Raw genomic sequence first — 7928 nt, 5'->3', positions numbered from 1 at the left:
TTGAAAAAGAAAGACCAGTGAGAAGAGGAAAGCCTCACAAATTGCCACTTCTGCCTAAAAAGACAGGCTGAGAAGATGCAGAAGTTGGACTTTGGGAGTCAAGCAGCACTCAGTCCTAGCTATTCATGTGAGCTGTATCACAGAGCAGTTCCTTTCCCTTGGCTTATGTAAGTGACTCCTTTTCTCCAGCTGATTAGAGGACCGGCATTCAAACCAAACTGGAAAGCAGCCCTTCCTGGACTGAGTGAATCAGTAACTGATGGCAGAAAAAAAACTTCTTCCATAGGTAAGGATGCAAGGGAGAGGCAGGACATTCTCCTGTTGTTCTGGCACAACCTTGAAACCTGTTGCTTCATTATTGATTCAACAGCAGCTTGCATTTTCCATGTGGGTTGGGCCTGATTGAAGGTCTTTGTGCTGATCCTTAAGAAAATTCAGTTTCTAGGTGCTTTCACTTATTCTGCATGTAAAGTTCTGAGCATTTTGGCTTGGGTACAAACATTGCCATCCTGTCTGTTAATCTTATTACAACATGAAAAGAACAAGGATTTTACTGGGAAAGTATTTATGGCAGCAACCAACAATCAAGACATCAAAACGTGACATAGAGGTATAAAAGGCATAAGATTGAAAAAGTACCACCTGAGGTGATTTGATTATCTCCATTCAGCTAAGGATCCCAGGTGATCATAGGGTGGCCCAAAGCTACTTAATAAGTAGCAAATGGTGTTAATATTCCATCAAACAATTGCAGCCACCTCACCCTTCCCAGATTAAATATCTATTTAATTTAATGATTTCCCGAGGCAGTGAACTTCCCAGACCAGCTGCAAAGAGCTCCTGTGAAGGGGAACTGCTGTCTCCCACACTCAGTGACTGCCCATTGGGAACATCTCCTGGCTTTCACACAGCAAGCAGTGTAACTGAAACTCTGAGCTCTATTTCTCCTGTGGAGCTTTGGTGTTCTCACAACTTCTCTTCAGACTATGACTACGTTACAGGATGAGACAACTTCATCCTAAACACCACCAGTGAACACATGAGCTGCTGGACAGCAACATCTTAAGGCATCAAAATCATCAGATGTTCACAGTTTTCCCAGATCTCCTCTGTGAAGCCTCAGCTCAGTGTGTTTTTGTCTGCAGGAGACACATTTCCAGCCCCACTGATCTTGGCACAACATCATTTCATCTTTCCTGCAAGATGCAAATGAAAATTCTTTTCCTGGCCAGACTACCCTGGACATTCTCATCCTCAACCTTACCAATTCCCATTCCCAGCACAGAGGGAGCAGCACAAAACCTCCCTGTTGCAGAGATTTACTCATCTCTTGTTATCCAGCACACTGTATGGGTTTGGTTCATTTCATATTGATGGTATCATTGGATACATCAGCAGCATCTGTTAAGCAATCCCAGTGAGGATGCAAGCCCAGTAAGGATGTACCAGTGAACAGAAAAAGAAGAACAAAAAGCATATTAATAATTAAAACCCCATCAGTAACAACAACAACAATCCTCTTTCTCAAAAAAAAAAAAAAAAACCCAAACAAAAAACCTGGGCAGAAATCAATTTTGCAGTTCTGGGAAACTCTGCAAAGCAAACAAACAAAAAAATTCCACTTTTAGAGGAAATAAGTCCTCCCTAGCCAAAAGCCAGGACATCAGAGTAGGCCTGTTAGGAATTAAGAATTTAACAGTGCCAGCCTCTGGCCAGCAAAAGGTTAATGCTGGAATCTGGAATCTAGAGGAAGGTTATGAAATAGTACAATGTACAAGTCAAATGAGAAATTTATGGAGTCCATGTGAAATGCTCTGGCCTGGCATACCCTGCCCTTGGAAATAAGCAAAGCAAGTAGGAAGTCCCTGTGTGTATGCAAATGTCTGTGTGCATCTTCTGTGCTTGTCCATGAGGATATTTGGGTAGAGATAAGAAGCTAAGCAACAAATTACTGAATGGTGAGGTTTTTCAGGACAAGGAATTATTCAGCTGGCAAAGATGCATGCTCAAGGGGTAATGTCACTGACATACTGGTTATTGGTGACAGCCCTACTGCTTGTGTGAATGGCTTTTAGGAATAAAAGGGTGAGTATCCACCTGTTCAAGTTATTCATGATGTGTTAGGAAAGAGAAACAAAACAATATGTAATATGGATTCCCCTTAGACTTCTGCTATCAGTCAAGCTACCTGGCCAGCTGCTCACATCACTAAAGGCTGTCTTGGTTTATGCTCCTGGGGGCAGGAGCAGCCAACTGACTGTTAAAAGCAGGTAATCAAAGTTTGGAGACATGGCAGACCAAGTTCAACTCTCCAGGCTCAAACCTAAGGCTCCTATACCCACGAGGAGAACTTGGACCATCTGTACTCTGACCCTCCTGACAGGGTCATTTTCTCTCATGCTACATTCCTCCCTGTAACTCAAAGTCTTTCCCAGGGCATGTTTCATAATGGATCAGCTTACACAGGCACACTGAGATACAAACCTGATGTGTTCCTGACAAGGACTCCAAGGAGCTTCCTGCATTTCTTAGATGTCCCCTCCTAATTGCAGATCAGGTAACACCAGCACAGCAACAGCCAAGGCTGAGCTATTTGATACAGAAGTGGCAAATGCCTGACACATGCAATTCCCCCCAAAATCAGGGAGTGATAAATCTGAAATTTTTGTCAGATCCATCCACTACCAGTGGCTACAGGCAGGTTTGGTGTCTGAAAGTCCTCCCAGTGACATCTGCAATGCAGCCACTGATACATGAGGTGGCTTTGCATTCAGCACATACCTCTAAAACTTCAAGTGCATCTTAAAAGAGAAGTCCCAAATGGGATACATAAAGGAAGCTCTCATTCTCTCCCAAACTAAGAAACAACCAAGAGTGACTGTCACAGATGAAGGTGTCTAAAGCTGAGTGAGAGGAGTCCCTCCATGTGGGGCTGTGCACATGTAACCCAGGGAGGTGCAGACTCAGGGAGCCCTTTGCCGGGAGGGCAGCTTGATCCACAGTGCTCTCACAAACCTGTGGCACTGACCCAAAGCTACTGGAGCTGGAAAAATGTTGGGTTTAGAGGTAACTCAGGGCTATGAGATAAAAGCAGTGTGGTATAGAAGAAACATGACATGGAGACCTTGCACCAAAGAAACCTGCCATCATCTTTCCAGAGGACAGTTTGTTCTTGCACAGATCTAGCCCTGGTTGGTTTATATGAAGGATGGACTAGCAAGAGAGCCAAACAATGACTTGCAATGAGTAATTTAGTCAAAAAATACCACTACATCCTTCTGTCTGTAGAACCTTCTACAGGCAAAGAGGATCACCCATGGTCACTGACTTGCAATTAGTACCAGTGTGTTCCATAGTGGAAACTCAGATTCTGCAGAAAAGTTCTACAGTGCTCACTGGTGGACCTGAGTGAGCCCAGGGCTTTTAGTCTTGGCCCACCCAAGTGGACACACACTGTTTTTCATGAGAAATAGGAGCTCATCACTTAGGTGCAACCAAGGCAGAACACTGCAAGGTACTTGGGGTATGCAACAAAGTTTACCTGCAAGAATGTTTGATTAAAACACAACAGGGAAATAAGCACCACTGAAGTTGTCAGGGATTAAGGCTGGGCTGGCCATTAAACAAGTGACAGCTGCTCTCTTGTTAACCTTCTCCCTTCCCAGAAAGGGAAGCGAAAGAGAGTAAGGGAGAGAGACTTAGGGGTTGGGAAAACAAACTAAAAATGAAACAGTAACAGTAAAAAGAAAATAAATTCCCTTAAACAGTCCGGAATCCTTGCTTTCTATTTTTGCACCAGGATCTCTACAGCACAGCAAGACCAAAGTGCAGAGTCCTAGACAATTAACCTGTGTGCTTCACCATCCCCCTCCCACTTCAGTCACCTTTCCTCCTCCACAGGACCTGCCATATGAAGACAACCAAAAAGCCCTGAGGCACACAGCTACATTCTGGTTGCCAGTTCCTCACCTAAGCAAAAGTTGTCCTAGGGAAGCCACAGAGGCTGCAGTCAGACAGCAACGGGCACCTGGCTGGGTTGTGGCAAGACCCCTGCAGTAGTTGTTCAGCAATCTCAGGGAGTTTCCCCTGACCCAGTCCCCCCTTCTTCCCTCCTGTCAGTGTTCATCCAGCTGCACCACAGCCCTGCCCTGGGATCCCATCACTGCCAGGGCAGTACATCAACCCCAGGGGATGAGGGCTTCTCATGCAAGGCTGCTCCTGCCCACTGTGCCCAGCCCTTGTGCAGGCACTGTGACCAAAACCCCACAAGGCAGAGCACCACATAGCCTTTTCTGGTTACCCTTGCAGTTCATCTACCTGTGCTTCTCCAGGAACCCTTCTGTGGACATCCTCACATTACAAGGTGGAAGGCAAGCACTTGTTCTTCTCCAGGGCTGGTGATTTTTGGTGTCAAAAGAGCACAATGACAAACTGCAGGGCTGACAGGGGCTATGCCAAAACCTGCAGGATGCTATGAGGGTGTGGGCCCTACCAGGATGGAAAAAACACCTACAGAAGATTAAAGGAGAAACCTCCCAAGTGTCATGTTGATGCCAACACACCTCTGCTTGGCAGTCTGCATGGGACATGCTGCTTTCTAAGGCCAGGCACACCAGCACAGGGATGGGACAAGGTGGTACTATCCCAAAGGCCAGGGGCATCCTGGTCTGATGAGGCTGTAGGAGAGAAGACAGGAGAGCCAGTGTGCCAACTTTGAAACTGCAGAGCAAGGGCTGAAGGAGAAAATTGTCCAGTCCAAGGTGACACTCATGCAGGGGTGTGTGTGAGAGGAGCACTTTTGCAGAAGGGTTATTTAAAAGGTTCAAAGGGACACAGAAGAAAGTAGGGGGAAATGCCACCATGGCACAGCAAAGCTTCATGCCTAAGTGGATACCCCAGGGAGCCATCAGGGAGATCTGAGTGCAGGTGCAGGAGAGCTTTGAGTGTGCTTTGAAAACCATCAGCTGAGCCCTGCCTTGTAAGCTGCTGTTGTAGAGGAGCAGCCCTCGAAGGACATGACCCAGAGGTGGACTGCTGGGAAGTTGGAAGCCCCAGGCCAAGACTCTGGAGCTGGAAGAGCTGCAGCACCTTGGCCTCTCTAGCTCCCCTGCGAGGTCCCTGTTCCTTCTTGCCTTCCCCGCAAGGAAAGGGCTCACTGAGCCAGGGCACAGACATGCTCCTCTCCTGAGCCCAGGGTCACCACTGCATGCACAGCCTGGTGCCTGGCCCCTCAGCTCTGCCCAGCCAGGAGGCAGCAGAAAGCAGGGAGTGGGGAATGGTGTTGAAATCCCATGCCAGGAGGATATTGGACTGGCGTTAATAAGCCCCTTTATCTCTCCCCACCCCAGGAATAGCTCTTAAGAGCATTAGCACTGGCATAATCCACATCATCTCCTCAGCGTTCGGAGCACATGCTCAAGCGTGGCTGTTGTGTCCCTGGGGTTTGGCTGAGCCTGCTCATTCCCCAGCACATGTGACTGGACTCAGAGCCGCTGGCCCCATCGGGAAGGCCCAGCGCTGGGACACAGCCAGCAGCAAGGAGGGGGACAGAGGGCACTGTCTTCAGCTCTGCCCACTGTGGTAGAGCCAGCTCATAAGCCCTGGCAGGAAAAGGGTACATGGAACCTGAGCTCAGGCTCAGCAGAGAAGCCAGTTCAGGGTTGGTCCCATCTGCCTGGATGGGTGCATCCCCAGTGCCCACAGGGTTGCCTGCACCCCAGCTCCTGGCTGCCAAGGAGTGGTCTTGCCCCTGTACTCAGCACTGGTGAGGCTGCACCTCAAATGCTGTGTTCACTTTTGGGCCCCTCACTACAAGAAGGATGCTGAGGTGCTGAAGCATGTCCAGAGAAGGGTCACAAAACTGGAGAAGGGTCTAGGGAACTGATGAGGAGCAGCTGAGGGAACTGGGGTGGTTTAGCCTGGAGCTGAGGAGGTTCTCTACATTGCTCTCTACAACTCCCTGAAAGGAGGCTGGAGTGAGGTGGGGGGTAGTCTCTTCTCTCTACTATCAGGTGATAGAATGAGAGGAAAGGGCCTGAGATTGTGCCAGGGGAAGTTTAGCTTGGGTATTAGGAAAGATTTCTTGCCTGAAAGAGTGGTCAGGCACTGGAGGAGGCTGCCCAGGGAGGTGGTAGAGTCACCTTCCCTGGAGGTGTTCAAGAAACATGTGGACATGGCACTCTGGGGCATGGTTTAATGGCCACGCTGGTCTTAAGCTGATTTTGACTTGATGGTCTTAGAGAGCTTTCCAACCAAAACAATTCTGTGATTCTCTGATTCCATGACTGTGTTTTCACCCAGGGTATGCCCCGAGGCTGGTCTGCTGTCAGTGCTATGCTCTTAGCCCAGCCTGCTTCAGAGCTTGCCTTTGTTGCACAAACAGCTAAATCCCTGCAGTCTAAAGGGACCAACCAAACCAAACCAAGAAATCAGCAACATTCACTGAGCTGGGGAGGACACCCCCTCCTCAGCCCACTTTCCAAGGAGAGCCAAGGAAAGCTCACTATTTAAGAAGGATTAAGCGGGAGGAAGAAGAAACTAAAGTCAGTTTTGAGCAAGATCATTATGAGTCATGCGAGGTTGAAACAGGTTTTCCTGAGAAAGCAAGTAAATCCCTTGGAGAGAAGCCCAGAGAGGTACCAGCACAGCCAAAATATCTGAGAGGTAGATGGACGGACAGGGTAGGATTAAGGTGTTCCGAGGTCCATAGGCTCACAGATGTGACAAGAAACCTCTGCAAGTGCAAGGAGGGCTGGAGCACTGCTCAGCTCACTGGATGTGAGCAAGAAGGGTCCCAGTACCAGGGAGGGACCATAATCAAAATTCAGCCACTGCCTGGCCTTGCAGCTCCCCTCCTTGCTGCAGACCCCCTTGGCTGCATGTCTGAGATGGGAAGGAACAGGAGTTTTATTTAGAATCATAGAATCAGTCAGGGTTGGAAGGGACCACAAGGATCATCTAGTTCCAACCCCCCTGCCATGGGCAGGGACACTTTCATCTGACATTTTCATTTGCACTTTGTGTGCTAAATCACACTAAGATCACTGTTTGGGTCTACAAACAGGAACTGCCCACACATCCAAAGCAAGATTTTGCCTCCCCCCCAACCCCCAACCCACTTGAGCAGTCATGCTCGGTCGAATCCTGGGCTTCAAGCCTGATATCTGCAGGAAGTCCCAGGTTACCTCAGGGCAGACAAGGATGCAGGAGAGGTAAAGCAAAGGAAGCTCCAGGGGATTCAAGCAGGGTAGAAGATAGCCACAGCAGAGGATGCTCCAAAAACTACCACAAAGCCCTGCTGGTGTGCTGGCCACTGGGGACAGCCTCAGCATAAAGGCATTGCCTGCTCAGAACACCTTATTCTCAAGAGCCCAGGTAACGTGGGGCACTTTGCCTCTTCCTGGCTGCACACAAGGGAACAAGTGGGTAGGAGCAAGGTAAAAGCAACCTGTGTCCCAGGAAACAAGAGCTGATCACTACCTCAGGCTCTCCAGCTATAAAACATCATCAACCATCAGGACCTGAAGGGACAGGCAAAGGGAAGCTGTGCAGAAGGAACCCCAAGGCAAAGGCAAAACAGATTTCTCCGTGGTTCCTGCAACAGCAAAACTGGTGGAGTTGCTGCTATCAAAACCTTTTGATTTCTGTGGCTCATGTCCCACTCTGCTTCTGCTCACAGAATCAGCAGTAGGCTCTGGCAGGAGGGAAGAGATGAGCACAGGAGGGTCTGCAGCTCAGCAGTGAGCTTGAGTATGGATTTTGGCAGATAGAGAAGGAGAATGAGGGTGCTTGATGTGCAGTTTCAGCACCCGAAGAGATGATTACAGTCAGTCCTTCCAGGAGGGAGCTGAAAAGATGGATCCTAAGTGCTTGCTGCTGCTTCTCAGTCCCTTTCCCATGCCTGGTTTCTCTGAGGGGCTTCAGAGCCA

The sequence above is a fragment of the Indicator indicator genome, chromosome 14 (assembly GCF_027791375.1).
Source record: "Indicator indicator isolate 239-I01 chromosome 14, UM_Iind_1.1, whole genome shotgun sequence".
Classification (NCBI taxonomy): domain Eukaryota; kingdom Metazoa; phylum Chordata; class Aves; order Piciformes; family Indicatoridae; genus Indicator; species Indicator indicator.
The sequence above is the reverse complement of the archived record's forward strand: the minus strand, read 5'-3'. Positions refer to the sequence as shown.